At 24.1% G+C, this 22,440-nt stretch overlaps 1 protein-coding gene across 2 annotated transcripts in view; it reads left to right on the top strand.

Annotated features, from left to right (window-relative positions):
- LOC136977538 (leucine-rich repeat-containing protein 24-like) overlaps positions 1-22,440 on the top strand; it is a 420,341-nt gene that overhangs the window by 273,320 nt on the left and 124,581 nt on the right. The gene's annotated exons all lie outside the window — the stretch shown is intronic.

Here is a 22,440-nt window from a genome sequence, read left to right as displayed (position 1 = left end):
TTTTACGTATAAAAATTAAAAAATAAATACTATAAGTTAACAAATTATTAATTTTATATATAAAAATCTTCTGTTCGATACACAGAAAATATTACATAAAGGTTTAAACATTATAATTAACATTAAATGATAGGTTATGTTTTAATAAATTAAACTAGTTGAGTTAAATATGAAATTTTTCAAAAAATATTATTTTAATGAGCAATTATGCAATAAATATCATTTGTTATACTTTTCGAAACTATTAAAAATTTGAGCTGAATAGTTTTTTTAACATCTTATTTCAAGAAAATAATTAAATCCAACCGTTAACTCGAAAATTTCTCAAATGATGTAAACATTTAAAAACTCACTCATTCGACTATTAATGATTTTAATGAAAATTTAAAATGAAAATATACATTATTTTAATTTATGGCTACAAAATGTCTTATTAAGTGTCTCAAATAATTATACACTTTTATTGAAAATTGCGTATACAGTATGTAAACTTTGATAAATTGATTAAATAAGTTATAGTGACATATATAACACTAATACAACAGTCATAATACTGTATATATTTACTATAACAAACAGTAAATATATTTTTCTTTATTAAATTTAATTTCATTCTGATTAGTAATGAATTTTTAAATATTACATTTACGTAATATAAAATATAAATAAATAAAATTCTCTGATAAGTAATATAACTTATTTATTCGATGATTATGATAATTTGCACGATTAAAATTTATTTCGTAATTCGAAATCGTTTGATGCAATGTGTTAAATATACAAATAAATGAATATTAACATTGTTTATTCTGTTATTTTATAATTTTCTTTTATGTTTTATAAAATATTAGAGAAAAAATTCGATTGAACAAATGCAGCATTGATGTTGTATTAAAGTGCAATGATTGGCGATATGGGATTTTGACAGGATCCATCAAATGTTGACATAATGTTTACTTGATTCCATACCCCGAGGAATGTTTCGACTAGTGACTTAGATATCCTTCAACATAGAATAGGCCCATAGGACTCTTGAAGCACTCCTAGTGATTGATTCTTTACCATTATCCCAGATATCCTATATGATAGACGGAATATGAACTACAAACTTAATATAACTGTCAATTGTGAAATTCTATCCATTCTCTATCTGGTTGAATTATATTCTTAGTGAAATTTTAATGACGCCTGGTAATTTTATCCTAGCCATAATAGATATATTCAATATGCTTAATAGGAATAGTAGTTATAACTATCGTAAACTTGTTTATGAATTACTTGAACTACCCATAATGTCCAGTGATTTGATGTCTAAAATGTTAATACAATTCACCAGAAAATTTTTCTGGTGCGATGCATTACTCGAATTTACAACTTCATAACAATAAATTCCGTGTTCATAAATAGATCTCTAGTTTAATATTGTAACTGTATTGCAATCTACAAGGTATTACACAATATATAAAATAAAATATAGTAGATAAATTTCAATGTTGTATTATAGAAACTACCATAATTAAAGTGCTTATGATTCATTTATGCGCCATAAACATTTAGAACGATGTTGCAATTTTCATGTTGTTTTAAATCTCATATAATGCACAGAAAATGGCGTAAGGATAAAGTTTTACTTGATACAAATTGCAGTGTAAAGTGTGAATTAATTTTGCTTCATTTTCGATCTAACTTTATTACATGACGCCAAGCTTTATTAATAAACATAAAATAAAAGCATAAAATTATGAACATGTTATATAGTAATAACATTATAAATCACTAAAAATATATGAATTAATTTACAATATAAAATTATAAACACAAGTACAGTTAATAATGTTTTATCACTGTAATTTTCTTTTACAAACCACACAGATTTTTTTTTTTATTAATTTAGGGGAAAAGAAAATTATGTTAGTCTGCAGGAAAATGATCGATCCAAATCCTTTTTGAGTATGTCTACTCGTGCTCAACAATCTACTAACAGAGAATCGACTTTCAAGAGGAAGCTAAACATATATTAATAACTTGAATACGTTTAAACTTCATGGTTGGCTAAAGATAGTGAATTTCTTCTTTGAATTGGACAACGATAATGATTCGTTGCCGATAGAGAGCAATGAGCCATAAGCAGGAGCTTTTTGTTCGCCCTCATATGATAAACTTACTTGTGTAACGTCAATTAGACAGATTTATGGTGTTTTAGTTGGTTATATTGATATGAAATAAATTCATTTATTACATTTCATGAAAAATGTATATTAAAATAACTAAATCTTGATTATTTTATTTTAAAAATAGTACTTTAATTTTTTACATTAATAAAAGAAAAATTCGTGTTTGTAACTTAGTTATTAATATTAGTGACATAAATACATAAAAATAAAATAAATTTTTAGATAGTTAATTGAATTAAATAATAAATAATTCTTTATAAATATTTAATGCTAAACATAATGAATAAACCTACAAAAATGATCATATTCCATGTTTAAAAATGAAAATTCTTACTTCACAAATATTCAGTGTATATATATATATATATATATTTCTTGGAAATAGTGATAATATCTTTTAAATTATACACAAATTCGTATATAAATGAAATTTCAAATATAATTTTGAAAAAGAAATTTCGGAGCAGGTTATCCTTCTACAGTCAGACAACAAATATCTTCACATTATATATTTCCGCATCAGCTCAACTACTAGCTTTAAATTGCTTGTCGAAACCGTCGTCTGGAAATAACATTTCCATTTCCAGGAAGAAATTCTGTCACAGGAAACGTAAACATATCTCCAATCAGTTTCTGGAAGAAAATTTCAGCTGCAAGAGCAAAGATAATGGTTCTCGTTCTACTAAAGATTCTTATTTAGTTACGTCACAAGAAACGGATGTATAGCTGGCGGCTAATGAAAAGAAATTTAGAATCTTATATACGGAAATTTAGACTTTATTTTCATCATATTTGCCTTATAATTCAAAATTTGATTCATAAAGATATTGCTCAGTTCCATGATTAAGTTTCAATGTTTTATAGTACGTTATATTTATAAGGAAATAAAATATAACCTATAGAAAAAATGTACACATCGAAACATAATATTCCATGTTTACAAGAATATCAATGCCTAAAAAATAAATTATTCATAAATGTTTATTTACCTTTATTTATTTATTTAAAATAAACATACTTACTTTTTAACACATAATAACTTGTTTTCTGAAAGCTCTAAAAAATATACTTCTTAATTTAAGACTTCGATTGAAAAAAATAGATTCTTTTGACAAAAAATAAATAAAAATAAAAAGAAAAAATCATTTACGAAGAGTAAAAATAGGCAAGTTTTTAAACAGTTTACCTAAAAATTATAGGATTTTTATTTATTTTTTACATTAATTAAGAGCCTTAAAGTATATCAATATGAAATTATAAGAATAATTAAGTTAAGGTTCAAATTATTATAATTCAGAAGCACCTTAAAATAATAAAATAACATATTACTTTTGAATTAACTAAGAAGGAATAGTTTTATATTTCGATTAATTATGTTTTTATATAATTTTCGTATTGAATATTCGCTCTGTATTGATAACTTGTACGAATATCCAATAATTATCTAATGAAAAAAACCTCATCAGAATGAAGTTTGAAAGTCAACAATAATATTCACATAATTAGACATAATTATTAACTTTTAGATTAATATCTAAAGTTAATATTGGCTTTCGTGCTATCGTATGATAATCACAAATCAATGTTAGTTCAAATAAATGCCAGATAAAACTAATAGATAAAACTTTACATTCATCTGCTATCTATTACAAAATTTCTATGTGATTTTAGATTCATTAAATGTGTAATTTAATGAATTCTTCTTAACTTATTTTCATAGAAAACTATATTAACTGTTTCGAAGTTAATAATTTTTGCTTATAAATTTTTATTTTAGTCAAATTTTCATTGCCGATTTTTTAACAATTATATATATATAAAAAAGATTAGTATTAAAAATAGATTAAATCGTGGGTTATAGAATTTAATTAGTATTTATTTTTATATTTATTTATTTATTTTTAGTAGTTAAGATTATATAATATATCAGTTTAAAAATACTAATTTAAATTGCATGCATTGTAACAGAAAAATGTAAAAATATATTAATTTAAACATGACATTAAACTTAGTCATTTCTAATTTATTTATTACAGTAATATATTTTATTTATTATAAGTAAATTTCTTTTCTTTTCGTTCATTTTTGTTAATACTCTTTTTAATAAGACGATTTTTTTAATTCTTTGTCTCGAGATGTAAATCATAGAATATAAAAAGTCCAGGATCTTGATTTTCTAAATTAAATGCTTTTATTATTTCTATTGCTGCAATTAAATTAATTTTTACTTTAATCAGAATTTCATTATATAAACAAAAATTTAATATTGCATATTAATAATTTTTAATCTTTGTTCGAATCATTGAATTTTAATTTAAATGATTTTATAAACATGGAGACGGATTTATTAATTTGAAGTCGAATGCTCTTGTAGAATTAATTTCGCAAAATACCAAATTTATTTGAAACAGAAAGATATGAAAGAATAAATGAAATGAGAGAAGTAGACAGAAACTAAAGAACAAAAGTAGAAGCAATTTTCTGTTCTCGAATAGAAGGACAAAGAAGAAGAAGAAGAAAGTTAAGTATGACTTAAAGACATACGACACCAATGGACATCTGGAGCGAAAATTTGGTTTCTGCCCTGAGAGACCCCACATGGAGTCGCAGGGATAAATTGGATTAGGAGCAACGGAGCAACTTTTCCTCCGGATTGGGGAAGAATAGATTGCCAACCCCTCCAGCTCTACGTTCGATTAACAGCAGGTAGCCCAAGACGTGAGACACCTCACAATTTGTCGTCTGATTGTTGTCGCGACCTCACGTTAGATTGAGCTAAATCTCTCTAGCTTAACAAAGTGTCTTGTCTGTACAACATTGTTGAGAACATTCTGGGTAGGTGTTTGCCTCATCTTTTAGGAAGCTGACATTGCTTTTCTCTTGTCAATCCTTTGCTCTATTACTGAGTAATGTGATTATGACACTGAGCTCAATTACTTCAACGAGTCGCAATAAATCAATAAGGAAATTTCTGTCAAATAAGACTTTTACTTTTCAAACGATACATAAACCATAATTAAACTAGATGAGTTTTTATTTAAATAGACAATTTATTTTAATAATGTTTTGTAGATCATATTTATGTAATGAAAATAGAAATATAACAAATTACTATTAATATGTATTTTAATTTATACGAAAATATCATTTGATATCCCATCATTGATAAGTTTGACATAGATATTATTCAAAGTATTGTCTTTGAAATTAATTTCATGCATAAAACCTCGGCTTTTGTTTTTGGATCTTCGCTTATTGTTGATGATCTCAACAACAACAAACACGAAAGCCGATTTTTGACAATCTCTCTTAGACATTCGTCTTCTTGTTTCATCCCTCTGTTCTGCCTTTAGTTGTATTTGTTCACAGGGATGGAAAACAAGCGGACTGTTGTGTCGTCGGTCCCGAGACACGATGTCACCGTCATATGTCGGTGTCAGAGAAGACACACGCAGCATCAGATTCGGACAATAGTCGTCACTCGGCTTATTCTGACACCGGGAAATCCGGGAATTTTCTCGCTGCGAATTTTTCTTTACAATAGACGATGGAAGCCGAATTGTTAAGTGGCGACAATTTGTATTCTGCTTGTGATGACGTGACTTAGATATTTATAAATTCGAAATGAATTTCAAGAAATAATTCGAAAAAATTATCATTTTAAACAATTATATTTCTTTGATATGCCCTTTGTACTGCATAATAATTTTAGTTAAAATATTCCAAATAATGAATACCTTTTTTTTATGAAAATTTTTAAAACTATTTTACCTTCATTAACAGTTCCTAGTGCATATTAATAAAGTACATTTAAATAATTTATTTCTATCAGTTTTATATTTTTTATTTGCGTCAAATATATTGGAGTTTGTAATTTTTCCACATTAAACAGAGTTTTTAACAATGTTTTTTTTTATTATGCACTTAAAAACAAGTAAATATTCAACAATGTAAAAGCTTTTTATTCTATAATATTATGAAATTTTTGTCCATTTTTGAAGTTACCATCAAATCAGAATTTCTCTTTACTTTTATTTTTTCTTAGAAAATCAAAAATTTTATAAATTCCCTCTGAAGAAGTTCGATATATAAAAGTGGCTCTAAAATAAAAGTTTATCGAATTTCTTTCTATGAAATAAAGCGAGGTGGAAAATATTAATATATAGTTTATTTTAATACACATTAATAATATTCAATATTTTGGACGGTTTTAATAAAATACATTTAATGTTTACACATAAAACTATTATTATTAAGTCCATATATAAATTTTTATTATTTAAGTAAAGTTAGCTTTAAAATGTCACAGTACATAAAATAATAAATGCATCTTATATTTTATATTTTTATTTTATTATACAATAAATTTGCCGAATATTTACATCAATATTTTGCATTACATTTATATAATATTTTTTATACTTATATTATAAATTTTAGTAATAAAATTTAATTTAGAGTGCACCATTCGATTTACTGTTACAGAAAATATGAAATAATGCTTATTTTTGATGAAATTTTTAAGTAAATCAAATTAAAACTAACGGTTTTAATTTATATTTTAGATCAAATGTTATTTTTGATGTTATTATTATTATTTATTGGCAATATTACACGACGACCTTGACATTTTTCGAATCGTTATTTGATTTTATTTCCATTTGGCACGTGACCCACCCAGTGAGAATAGGAGAGGGAAAGAATTAGGATGAAAGCGGTTTTTTCCTAATCCGTTTCCAGTTGCAATTACATCTGAACATGATTCCTGCCTCCTGATATCTTGTTATATTAATCTAGGTATTAAGAATCGTTAAATTATTAATGATAACTTTGTTTTTCTTTCAAGAAAAATATATTAAAATTTTTATTGTTTCTCTATCCGTAATTTGCTTATAATTAATTAACGATTAGTAAATTATAATTATTTTTTATTTAATTTGAAACGATTCGATATATGCTAATTATTATTTTCGGAAATTGTTGAATAATTTTAAACAAAAATTCATTATTTTATTTTTATTATAAGACTTTTATAATTATTCAACACTCAATTTATTTTCATTCGTTTGTAACTGTATCGTATATGATTTAAAATATGCTAAATTTTATTGCTTTTTCTTTGTTAAAGTTACAAACTTGTTTGTTTGAAGGATTTGAAAGATAAAAACCAAAGATGTCGCCGTTGTGTATTCATTTAGAAATATATTTCTCACTGCCTATAACTGATTTTTCTTCTTAATATTCGATCGAGACAGACAAAACTATGAAAAGCAATTAAAGTAAATATTAACATAAAAAGCTTATGTAGTTTGGAAATTATCAAATTAAGTTTTTGTTAGTCCAAATAATGACATAGCTTTAATAACGAAATATTAATAAGTCGTAGACTTAAAAAAATAAATTCATAAGTTTTTACGAAAGTTCATAAAGTAAATATGTATCTCTGGTTAAATAATAACTATCCTGAGGCTTAATCTTCAAAGAAATTTTTCTTTCAATGTAATATTATGATAGATTATTATATGCACTATTTTTCAAATCTTCCTTTTCTAACAATTTTTTTATCTTTCTTGCTTTACAAAACATCATTTATACTGATTTCATTCGTAATTAATGAAGCGAAATACAGTGTCATGAATATATTGCTGTAGGAACGATTTAAAAGTTTTATTTTAAATAAATATACATTTCAAATTTTAAAAAGAGAGTAGAGTTTTATATGTAAAATAATATAAAAATTATTTTAAATTAAATTGTAAACTTATTATTTAAAAATATATGTACACTCAAACCTGTTTTTGTGCGGTCTTTTTTTGTGCGATTTTTTATACGTGCAATGTGTTTTGTGCAATTATTTTTGCTGCAGTATACCAATTTAATTGAAATTCATATACCGCACACAAAAAATCACACAAAACAAATCGCACAAATAAAAAATCGCACAAAAATAGACCGCATAAAAACAGGTTTGAGTGTATTAGATAATCACTCTTATAATCAAGAGGCAAATAAAACTTTATTAAGGAACTTAAATTCAATAAAATGAAAACATATATGTGCATAAATTATAATGAAGGGATATATATACATATTAAATTTTAATATTAAAAAGTTAAAAAATTGAATTTTAAATTTATTCACATTTAAAATACATTCCTGAAAGCGATAAAAAAGCGAATGAATTCGTAATCATAATGGATATTAAATCTTATTGATAATAAATTTCGTATACCACACGCAACTATATATAATTCATATTAAATCTGTTGATGAATTTTCTCTACTTTAAATGATTAGGTGTGTGAGAACAACACATCAATCTCGTTTAATATTGTTCTAGGAATAATCATTAACGTTGAGTGAAATGCGTTCGATATTCCTTCCTGAATAGATTTTCAAAATCAAACTAGAAGATCAATCAATAGTGTGTTTTAATGAAAAGAAGAGATAATAAAATCGATATTGTGCACAGATTTCGAATAGATAGAAAGAACATACTTAATGATTCATTAAATAATTTTCTATTCAGACTTATAATGTAAATGTATTGTTTATCCATCAACGTGTTAGAGTTATTCAACTTCAAAGGAGAAAGATTTTTCATATTTTTATGCATGGATTATTCTTTCATTTATTTAATCAGCGTTAAAATGACATAATAGAAATTTTAATTAACCATGCCCGAGAAGGATGTTTTATTTATTTATTGAGTGATCTTTATTTTAAAAGTATATTTATTTTTAATTTATTGCAGATATTTTTAAACGCTGTTTACACAAATTACGGAAGAAACTTGTGGAATCTTTCGATTCTCTCTTCGTTGCCAATTCTGTAATGAATGTATATTTACTGATACTTACTATTGATGTATTGATACTGAGTAGTAAATAAAATAAATTTTAATCCCGACTTAAGTATACAACTTCGGCATTACGTCTCCTTTCCGAAATAAATTATAGTTGGCCGAATACCTGGCAGCTTTTAACGATAGTAAGCAATGCTAATTGACCTATTTAATCTGTTAATTTCCTACAGGGAAATGGGGTAGCTAACTACTCTAAATTTTCACTTTGGTGGTTGACTAAACTTTCTCAGAAATCAAATTTAAATTAAACTTATTTATATAAATAAAATCTTTAACTTGTTTGACGCATCTATTGCGTTAGATTCACGACAAATTTAATATAAAATAAAACAAACCTGCTAAGAATTGAATATTATTTACAGAACGTCCTTAATTTTACTCTAATTTCAAATGAATTTCAATTTAATTAGCATAAAGCAACGTTAACGGTATTATTATATAACTTATATTTAATGAATGAATTGTGTAACTGTCAACAAGTTGTAAACACCTTCGAGATGGCCGCTTCAAGAACTAATGATGATGAAGTAATATTGCGCGAACATAATATTTGATAAAAATAAATCATGTTGAAATGAATTGCTCTTAAGATAATAAAATGATGATCTCAAACAATTACTCAATTTGTTCTTGATCAAAACATATCGTCTCGGTTGGATGTTATCTTCAAAATAAAGATTTGCTCAGGAGATTATTCATCTACAGAGTCTTATTAATTACCTTCTTGAAGCTATTTCTGAATTATTCTAATTAGGTCATTATTCACTCTTATTGTACTTAGATAGTACACATTTATATCTTAAACAATACTTACTCTATATGATTTGCAGCAGCCATTCAGTCATTCATTTTTATTACAATATAACCTTTAGAATTGAAGTATTTGGTATATATATATATATTTCATTTAGTTATATATTTCTACAACAAATGAATCAAATTTAACGTAAATAATTTATTTACAGTTTATTTCAATAAAGTTACAATTTTGGTATTTATTATTATACAGTATATATGATAGACTTGTTCTATTATTAAAAACAAAATTTTTATAGTGAAATGTATTGGTTAATCGTTCCAATTTTAAGAGAGATATTAACTAGTTAGATATACTAGTAGAATAAATCATGTTGACATATAGGATATGCTAGTAACATAAATCATCTTATCATAAGATGTAGTAAATCTTAAGATATATCAATAGCATAAATCAAAGACTCCTTAAGTATATCAGAAGCATATATCATAACAAATGTATAAATCATACAAAATATATATATATAAATATTTTAAATATCTTATTCAGATATTATATTTATAATTTACAATGCATTTTAATAATCATTGTAATAAAAGAAATTTTAAAATTATATTTTTATTACTGTAAATATATGTTATTTTAAAATCGGTTGTTAATCTGTATAATTTGGACTTTTATATTTATGTATTACGAGCCAAAGTTATCGATTTTTGTAAACACATTTTTTTCTTTTTTTCCTTTTTTTTTGTTTCTTTGAGAGCTCTGTATTTTAGCCCATAAGCCGTAGCTTATATCGTGGATGTTTCTGGAAGAAAATAATACTAAAAGTACGGATTTACTGTGTATCTGATCTCACGATTCTAGGATTTATCATTTGTCGAATTAATCTGTTTTTCCAAGTATTTGAAACTTGAAATAATATATATTATTATTATTATTATTTCTTATTTTTACTTATTAACACAAGATAAAAGCTTTATTTATAATTTTCTTGAAATATATTTTAATTTTTTAACTATCATGTAAAATGTTCTATTAGCATTTTAACCTTTCATTTGTTTTTTTTAGTGCTTAAAAGTTTAGATATTTAAGCATTAATTTTACATTGACACTTAACTATCTAAACTTTTAAGTATAACATATTAATTATAACAGCTTCTTTAGCATTATCCATAGGAAAAAATACATCTGAGGACCATTACCGAATTTACATTATCTAAAATGTAGGTTAATCTATGACCGATACACGCTGTCGACATCAACAGGTGACTATGGATTGTTTTTATCGCTTTCAAGTATCTATGGTAGTTTTTCATTGATGATACTTCTTAAAGTTTCTCCATTTAGATAAATTTCCTGTCAAATTACAGTTCATATAAAAACGAACCGATATCAGTTTAAAGAAAATTGAAGAGGGCATATTATTAGTTGGAGAACTGAGGTCAATTCTAAGAATGGATACCTTGATATAGATATTTTCATATTTTACCTTTATTTCCTGTCGCATCTCACAAAGATTTATGATACGTTTGATAGAACATTTAAAACTGCAAACTTTTCTAATGGATACAGAATGATCATATTTGTGCGTTCGAGCGATTTTTTTAATAGAAGTTTGTAAAATCAATGAGACAAAGGTTACTGACATGAAGGATTTTAGGTATAAATCTAGAATCTTATTTTTTATTTTACCAATGGTATGGAGCTCGAATGATATCTGTGCCTATAAACCTTTCTAGAGCAAGTAAATCCAAGTTAAACATAAAGATAAAAATAATAAGAAAAAAATATATTTTATGTCCTGAAATATATTATTCCATATATTTTTTGGAAATACTGATAAGAATTTTTCAGAAAAATTTTTAGAAAAGAAAAATAAGTTAAAAAATAAAATATAAAACATTTTTACCATATTTTTTATTAACATAACTGATTTAAAATATGTAAATTGTCTTTTTGATGAACAGACTAAAATTTTATCATTAGATAAAATACATTTATATTTATTTTATATTTTAGGAAATTATAAATAAGCCTTCCAATAATATTAAATTTGTAAAATCTTTAAAAATTTATAACTTGAAAATTTTATTTGAATGTAGTAACACTTACGTAGGGATTATATAATATTAATTTTATTATATTATCTTTTAACAGGCAATGATAAAGATATTTTTATGTACAGTACTTATTTATGTTACTTCTCGTAAAACCCATAATTATTATTGTAAATAATTTATCAATTGAAAATTTTTCTTGTGATGGAATCGAAAAGAAAATATTGGAAGTTTATTTAAGATTAACTTTATAATATATTAAATTTTAAATATTATAACTGTTTCAGTTCTCTTTCCTTGAATATACATTAATTTTTAAAGTGTTCTCCATTTCGATAGTACTCAGTTAAAGCTTATTGGTTTGATAATCCTAACATCAACTGATTAAAGGCCGGATATTTACTTTATTCAGTTTAACCACTTGATCTTTATACGTCGCATATTATTCAATAAAGAGCTTACTCTGTACAAATCAGATTATTTTCATCTCTTCCGTTAAATAAACATCAATATTTTTATTAAATCTGTATTATCTTTCTACTAAGATGTCATATATTTATATTATTTGGAATTTAATTTTAATCAAACTCACGACGGCTTTAATTGTTAAAATGTCTTTAATTTTGTTTAATGATATTTCTAATTAAGAAATTACGACTTAAAATTTAAAAGTTTTCACTTATTTGTTTTATCTATAGCAGAACCTAACCTCAGAAAAGTAAGAACCTAAATATACTAGTGTCCTTCGGTAGTAATCTCAAACTTTCAGATAAAAAACCCAACAAATTCTCCAATCCTTACATATACTACGCATTTTTCCCTATTGAAAACTAAGATAAAACAGGATATCAATAACATTGTTGACAAAAATTGCCAGAAGCAGTTTTAAACTTCATGGTATTATACGATTCTATACCTTGCATCAAGATATATACCATGACTCGATATGACTAAAACTGCCAGAGGAAATATTTGACAACGTAATCCTACTCAACCTACGTTCCTCTTTATCATAACCGATCATTCACTATTGCTACAGAATGCTTTCAACTTTGATATTAGTTTCTTGGGAAATATCTGTCAAATCTATAGATATGTTTGTTTGATCTCTGATAATAACTTTCCTAATTTGAATATGAAGTTTATTCAAATATTTTCGGATTTCTTAAAAAGATTTCCATAAATCTAAAGAATGCAAATTTATTTTTCAAAAATTGCCCTTTTATTCAAACTTTAACTTATAAACGCTCTAACCATTTGTGGATTTTAATCATTCAGTTTTATTTACCAAATTAATCAATGCACTCAATTTTCTTTTATATAATTTTTGCCGTTTTATTATCGCAAAATGTCGATCGTGAAGATTGTGTTGTGTATTTAGTGTATTCTTTACATGCCTTTAGGAAATCGCAACAGACTGTCATCATCTTCTAGTAATTTGATTCGTTATCCAACACGTTTCATTTGCATCAGTTTTTATTCTTTTTCTCTTCAGTATAAAGTATCTAAATTAAAACTTCCAGATGAAAATCTGCAATAATATAAAATTAATGACGCATATTTAAAAATAAGTTTATATAGTTAAGAACTGATATAATGACAGAAAATATTTTAGCGAATATTTTAAAATTTTATGAATTTATTTATGAAACTTAATAGAAAAAACTCTAGTCATTGTTATTTTCCTTTTTTTTTCTCTTTTCTGTACTTATTTAAGTATGCAGAATAACATATGTAAAATGTTACTGTAATTTTAAGAATATTTTTACAACACATTCGACAATGGAAAAATCTATTTTTGAACTCTAAAATCTTGTTTATCTTGCTGTTTCAGAAGGGTGTTACTTTTCTTTCTTTTTCTTTATTTTTTGTTCGCCTTTATCTGAAGTTAGCAGACTCCATCCTTATTTGTGCAAAAAGAACTAGCAGAACGATCGTTCAGAAACCACTACTCTAACTAGAAGAGCAACGATTGAACTGACTTCATTCGCTTTTGTGGTTTGAAGCTTGCGGTCACTAATGGAAACATTTGTAAACCTTATATTTTTTCTTTGTATTTCTTTCAATAATAAAAATCACTATACTTTTTACTTTGCCATAATTGAATAGAAAAATTGCTACTTTAATTCGAGTCAATTAGTATAATTAGCCTTTGGAAAAAGACTTTTTAAGCTGTCGATATACTTTATGTTCACTTTTTACGATTTGATTTTTTATACGCTGTAATTATAATTAAAATCGCAATAATGTTTATTATAGGTGTGTTTAACTAAAAGTCAAAATGAAAGGAAAGTTAGAATAAAGATATTAAATATTTAATAATAAATGATATAAAGAGAATAAATTATCAAATGAGCTTTGCATAACAAATTTAAAAAATAAATTATTCCGTTTCTGAAGTTTATCCAAAGTTAGTGATGTCGAAACGGCTTGATTATGTTTGAAATTTCCGTGATTAAAGTTAACTAGGGCGCAATAAAATCATGATGTTGACTATACAATTTTCATCCTTCTATTTTATCAAAAGTTGATTATAAATTGAAAATTTTGCAGGTTTTTCGAGTTTGTTTTCTAAGTGTTAAAGATAATTCAAATTTTCATTTTATTTACATTTATAGTATTATAATATAATTTATATAAATAATCATTATTTATTTATATATATTATATTATATTACGAAAAGTTGATTAAAAAATTATTTTCATAAAATGAATCATGTAGTGCGTGTCAAACATTTGAATGGTAGCTTATTTTTAATTATTTGGTGTTTAAATAAGGTTATTATTACTTATGTTAAAAATATCAGTTAAATTTTATAAATCTTTTAACAAAACAGACAAAAACTGTACTTATTTAAAGCATTATTACATGTTTTATTGTATTATTCTTGTATAAACGTAATATATATTTTTTAAATATAACTTTTAATTTTTCTTATTTTATTTGGGTCAGGGTGGGAAATCCTTCGCACGCGTGCCAAATGTGGCACGCTGACTACTTTTTTCCTGCACGCAACTCCGGGTTCACCTTAAAAAATAAATATCTAACATCTTCACTGAATTTTATATTTTAACTTAATAGAACACAATTTTATTGAATAGAAAGGTAATGAATAAAAATGCAATAAAGAAACAAACATTATCAACTGTTTTAGTAATAGTAAGTAATAAGAAAATGAAGAAAACATCCCTTTTCCAGGACATCTATCTCGCGATTTACAAGCAGAGTTACAACTAAATCTAACTTTCCAGTACCATCATCTAGTTGCTAGACCAAATAGTCATTTGCTCCCAAGAATTTCGGTTGGCACGTGAGAAAATTTGCATCATAGATTTGGCACGCGCACTTAGAAAGGTTGTCCACACTCTGATTTAGGTATTTTTTTCAATGTGAATTAATAACATAAAAATAACGTTTCAATAGTATTTTATAAATATTTATCAAAATTTCCATGTGGAATTCTGAACTTTTAATAGTGTTGGAAACATTTTTTATACATTTCGTACAAAATATAAAAGGATTTTCAATTCTTCTTTAACTGTAAAAATAAATCCTACATATTAAAGTTTTTTTTTCCTGTCTTACTTCCTTGACTGTTTAACTTAACTATAAGATATTTGTAACCTTTTTGTTTTAGTAACAAATTTAATTAAACTTCATCTCAAATTGATATTGCTTTCAGATAATTGCTAGACATTTTGTATTAACGAATATATGAATTTCTGAAAGAAATAACATTAATAACTTAAATGGAGTCCACTCTATAAATTGTACATATAATTAAAAATCTTTTAAAAATTTACATGATTGGATATGGATTCCATATCAAAATATTTTTAAAATTCGAACAAAATATAATTTTTGAATATTTTTTTTTTTTTTAATAAAATATAAAATTACATTTTAATTTTAAACATTTTTATAGCATGCTTTCTACTACTACTTCTTACTGTTTTAATAATGGTAATGAATTACTGAATTTACTTATTTATTTTTAAAATTTGGAACAAATCTACAGAAACATAAATATTTTCTTAATTAATCTCAGTTTCCGATAAATTATTATCTTATTTCTTATTATAATTCTGGGATGAAATGAAAAAGTTTAGCTCTAGGAAAGTTAATTCTGGAGAAGAAAATTAATTTTGGACGTCAGAGAAAAAAATTCATTTGTGTTTAGCTTGTTCCATTCCCTGTTTTCTCTGCAATCACTGTTAATGATAATCAGCTATACTTTTTCGATCAGATTAAAGATCTCGAGGATTTGACCGGAAGCTTACATTTAAATACCACATAGTAGCGAAGAAGTTTCGATTAAAATTAATACTGTGGTTTTTTTCCACTATTCTAACCAATTTAAAAACAATACTCTCTGAAAATATATGTTCTCATTTATTATATTTCTTAAATATTTTTACATTGAAGTATTAGAATTTAGTAGAATTGAACTATAAGATAGGCATATCATGTATAAATGCTTTTACGGAAATAAAATTATTAAAAACTGTAATTTAAATCGTTTTTTCTAACTATCCCATTTAAATTTGATGTTTTGAGTATCTAAACACTGAAGAACAAACACTAAATATCGAAAAATAGAAGAAATAGACTTTCTAAAACGTTACGATTGTAATTAATTTTGATTAAGTTAGTTTAATCAATACAAAAATTGATAATTTTAACAAATATAATAAAATAATTTATGTGAAAATAGATATGGCCAGATTATTTATTGTGGATAAAAAATATTGACAGAGTTTTTACATCAAATAGAATGATTAGATAAAATATATATATATATAAATTAGAAAAAGAAAGAAAGATCAATTTTATCGCATGCAAAATTCTCTTGATAAGAAAATTTTAATTAAAAATTATGACTGAAATATATTTACATAAATTTTTCTATTCTATTAAAGAAATACTTATCAAATCTATTTAATATTCTTCAAGGTTTAAATCGATATTATCGAAACTTTAGTGAGTTTCGCAATTTTTGATTGTTACTTGCTCCATCTAAATTGCAATCTCTTGTACGTTTGATATTACTTATGCATATTCATGTTCGTTTCATGTCACAGATAGTTATTCAGATATGGACCTGCATGCATTATTAACATACTTGTAAAAAATGATGGATGTTTTCTCTTCCTAATTCTGATTGAAGTGTCATATATTTATTATATCTTCGGAAACACTTGATTTTATTATCAGTATTTAAATTTGGATAAATTTTCTTACCGTGTATTATTTTATTATGTTTTATTCATGAAATTTTTTAAATATTAAAAATATAAACTTTTAAATTTTTAAATTATTCCTAAAATATTTATGTTTATTATAATATATTATAGTATGCCTTTGGAAGATTTCGATTAAATTAATAATTAAAAACAGTCTAATTTGAGTCTTTGGACTGATCTATATTTTATTATTTTAATAGATACTTTAGGATATCCGACTTCATTCATTTTGACGTGGCTTGAAATTCGGCTAGCCCTCAGTAAATATATGAACTCTTCCTGTTTTAAAAGAGCAGGAATAAAAATTTAAAAAAAAATATACGTTATAATTTGTAATAAATTAATGTTTAAAAATAAAAATAAAAACAGAATTTTATTTAAAAACTAAATGTAACAGTATCTTCACCATTATATTCTTCTTTTTCGAGTTTTGCTGTAATTTGAGTTAACTCAAGTAAATGAATTAACTAAAATGCGATTTTTCTTCTATTTATTTGGAATTTTTTATTTATTTTTTTGTATCTTTATTGATTTAAACACAAACTGTGACCTCGATCGGATCTTTTAAACTGAAGTTATGATGCCCTAGACGACAAATCGAATCTATCGTTATACTAAAACTCTTTGACAGAGTTAACTGAAGAGCGTTAATAAAATTTAAGTATATGCATGACTTACTAATTTGTTGATGTTTCTTTCTAACCGAATTAACTTTCTTTTGCTCCATATTAAATTGCTTCGATCTCATTGGACTGATTAGTCATCTTCTTGCTTCAGTTGATCTAATTTATATTAAGCAGTAAAATCTAAAATTTTGTTCGCAAGTAAATCAACAAACTAAAATAGTTCAAAATATGAAATAATTGATATAATAATTTTTTACCTTTGAATAATATAAAAATTAAATATAAACAAAAAATAAAAACTTATTAATAATATATAAAATAAATTTATTTTTAACTTACATGAATAAAATCTTAATTTTAACAAATTAATATACTATATTACAGTCTTATTATACTGAACATTAATATTTGTCTGTGTTTTTTATTATAGGTCTATATAAATTAAATAGTAAAGTAGTAACCACTTCAATTAAATTAAAACAAAAACTTAAATTACAATCTTTTAAGTTTATATTTTAAGCTTAAAAACTATTTAAACTAGTCATTTTTATCTGTAAAGAAATTCAAATTTATTAATAATAATTATTTAAATTATTATTAATAGTTATATCTTGTAATTTTAATTTCCTCTTAATTACATGTATAGTATCTTCACTGAGTCATTTTTTAAAATCATTGTTGTAAGTAAAAACTTACTAAATGTCTTTACTATTATTAAAGTATATTATAACTTATTATTTTTTATTCATTTCTTTAGTAAAACATTAACGTATGTTTTAAAATTTTTATTTTTAATACATTGTTTTGTTTTGTGTGTAAATTCTTAAGAATAATTCTAAGCTATATACAATACAGTATATTATTAAACTTTTTACAAATTGTATTAACTTTTTAATGCAAAATAAAACTTAATTTTAGTTATAAATATCTTTATGATATTGCTTAAATACTTCTTTCAGTTTATAAACATATTTCCACACTTAATTCTTTAAGTAATAAATTTATTGTTGTAATTTATTACCATACAGTCTTTTAGATTTAAAACAAACGACAATTATATATTATATGAATAAATTAAGCATTTCGCAGTTTTATGTCGTTTCCACTTATAAGATTATCGATATTTACATAAAATTTTAATTTTGTCTAGCAATTTTCATGCTTGAAAGTACATTTCAGTTAATATTTTCATAAGCATGTCTCCTTTGTTCTTTTCAACATAACCCTCTTTTGGATCCAATGATTGGACGTAACAGATGTAAAATGTTATACAATTTGAATACTTTCTTTACTTAAGAGTTTAAAATTATTTCGAGCAGCCGTTTCTTGTAAATGACAAAAAAAAATCCTAAAAAATGAATTCAGTATTTTTAACTGTGTATCATGTGAGAATCATTCATATTTTAATATCCCCCGTGTAAAGCTATAAAAATTAATAATTAATTAAATTAAGTGCTATATTTGTGATTATATTAAATATTTTAATATAATCATAAAGCCATCTGCAGCTATTTGCATTAAATTTTTGTCATAGGCCAAAAAATTTGTCCTAAACTCATGATATTTATACTTTACTTTTTGATAAATTTAGAATAAAAGTTGAAAAACTTTATACTTTTGAGTATTCAAGCAGTTTCTAAGTAAGATTTAACTACAGACTGCTTCATATTTTCTACTTTTATGTATATATTTGTATTAAAACTTTCAATTTTAATTCAACCTTTCAAATCATTTTATTTAAATTTTGGCATTATTTAATTAAGTCACGTTATCATTAAATTATTTATGTTTTTAAATTTTTCGACTTGTTTTAATTTCCTTTTTTTTAGTTATAAAATAATTTTAAAATAAAATTAAACTAACTTATATTATTAAAGGAAAGGCAATTATAGTTGATTTAGTTTAAATATTAAATAAGCTTTATGATTCATTCATTAAGCTTTCATATTATTTTAATAATAAATGTATTAATAATTAAATTAATATATTATAAAACTATTTTTTGTAAAATAAAAACATTTTATAAATAAAAAATTTATAAAATTGTCTAAATTTGTCTTAACGTAGCTAAGATTGCGCTTAACTTGGTATCTTATAGAACAAGTTTTGATTATGGTTTGTAGCGGTATATACGTGGTATTTATTATTTTAAAATCATTGTTTACATATTATTCGTACACTTTGGTTTATTTATCCAGGCAAATGTTTATGATTATCAAAAGGGTGAGGTTTAAAAACAAAATAATTTTTTCATAACGTAGTTTGTTAATTTTTACAATATACAGTAACACGATACAATACACAAAAGATGGAGTGAACGACTAAAAAATAAATATAATAATATGCAACATACTATTTTATTAACGTAGTTCAATTCTTTCCAAATAGGGGAGTTAAATCCCCCAAAAACCTCCGTATGCACGGCCTTGTATTTACCCATGTAAAAACGTAATTCGTAAAGTTCCTCGCAGGCACAACGTATATGTTTATCTGTTGCGTTTTTCACTCAATAGATTGCACTTCAACGTAATCGCATCAACAGTTCGTCGATATTGTGACGTCAGAACCCTGTACACTTATCACGTTAGCGAAATTTTGTATGGCCAAGTTTTTTTTAGTCTTCAATTAAAGAATGTCTTACGAAATGTTTAGTTAATTTATTCTTTCTATTTAATTGAAATTTTCGCTTTTTAATATTAAATCTTCTACCTTTGTATTAGATTATATTTAAAAAATTGATTACGTAAGAATGTTGTTTATTAATAATTTTTTGCTTTTTTTTGAAATATATTACCATTGAGAGTTAGTTTTTATTAATTAGTAGATGTTATTATTGAGTCTTACTTGTTTAATTGTTGTTATATTTATAATTATATCATAAATATTATATCAGCAAATTCTGTTTTGTATTTTTGCAGTTTTATGTAATTATATCGTTTATTCTTTTGACATTGTGTTTTATTATTTATTTTACTTTATTTTTGTGTTCAATTTTTTATATATAAAAATATTTAAATCGGTATGGTATAATAATTATGTATATAATAGCATCAAGTCGTATTTTTAATGAATTACACGAACGTTGTTAAAACATTTACATTAACTTATTCAGATAGAAGCTGAATTGTGTCAGTTGAAAGAAAATTATCTAAATAACCGATTAAAGCAGTAATTTTAAAAATTAATTTATAAAAATTCAAAAAATTTAACAAAAAATTAATAAGAATTGAGATTTCGTGTTTTGTAAAGATATTTTATTTTTATTTTATATTAAAAAAACGAAAAAAATATTTTTGCACGCTATTCTTATGTTGTTTCTATTATTAGAAATTGCAATGAAATATATTTTTAAAAATATTTTTTAAATTAAATATTTTTTCTATGCTAGTACGCCGTTTAAACAATTTAATTAAGACTTAAATCCATTTAAATCCACTTAAAATAGAAACATTTAAAAAATTTTTTCTATCTAGTTAAAGTTAAATAAATACTGTGTATGTTTATAATTTAAAATTGTTGATCATTTTTGGTATGAATTTAAAATCGTATTAAAAGAAATACTTTGATATTTATTATATTATTAGCAAAATAAATAGCTAATTCTTACTATTAATGATAGGTAATAAGACTAATAAATCGATTCAGAAACGATAATTTTGTGTTGCAGAAACGTTTATTACTGAATACACCTGGCAATAGCAGTAAAAAAAAGGAAAAACTATCGAACAGGAATAACTATTCAACTAAAGTAATCGAGCAACAACTTATAACTTTATGTCTATATGGGTTTACTTAATGAGAAAATGGCGTGCGTTAGGACAGAACTGTTGCAAAATACGATTTAAATAGTTCATCGTAACGACGAAAGTTCGTTGAACGGTTACATCATCAGTTTCTGGATGTAATTATCGAACTGATATTAATATTCATTGCCCGAGATATTTGCCGCATTAAAATGAAAATCATACCAATGGCATGATGTCGTCTTCGAACTCTGTAATTTCTTAGTTTCAATGTAGCAAAAATATTCCGATATCTGCAAATATCTTGGAATTATTCTAGATAAAACCTGATGCTTCCATTAATGAAAGTTAGGAAATATTTTAAATTCTAATATACACGAAGAATATAAACGATTTTATGTTATCATAAATTCATAAATGGGTAATGACAATTATAAGTAATATACAGATTGCTTAATGCATCTATAAAGCACCAGTTTTTTTCATAAAGCAAAAGGTTTTCTGAAAGAAAAAGAAAATGAATTGAAGGAAAATCTTAATTTTTCTTAAAGTATAAATATATATAAAAAATTAACATAAATTATATTTTGATTTAAAATTTCTCCTGCTATCTATTTAATCATATGTTATAACTTTCTTAGTTAATGCAATTTGAATCAGTGTAGTATTACTAAAAGAAAAAACCAAATTATGTTTTAGTTTTATTGAAGTTATATATTACACTAAAATTTTTAAAGTGATGAAATTACAATATAACTTTACATAGACGGAATCTATATATAGATGAAAATTATTGTAATTTGTTATACCGTACGATTCAAAAGAAGAAGTTTCTTAAAAATAATTTGATATGGAAGAGTAAATACATAAGAAATGTACTTACTCTTTGACAATATTTTAAAAGGCTGAAAGCACCAAAATAAATGACTATCAAATCTGTGACCAGATTTAAATTTCTATTTGGGAAGAAA

Source organism: Centruroides vittatus, unplaced genomic scaffold, assembly GCF_030686945.1.
Source record: "Centruroides vittatus isolate TY-2023 unplaced genomic scaffold, ASM3068694v2 contig_460, whole genome shotgun sequence".
NCBI classification, from domain to species: Eukaryota; Metazoa; Arthropoda; class Arachnida; order Scorpiones; family Buthidae; genus Centruroides; species Centruroides vittatus.
Note: the sequence above shows the minus strand (reverse complement) of the source record. Positions and strands in the feature narration are given on the sequence as shown.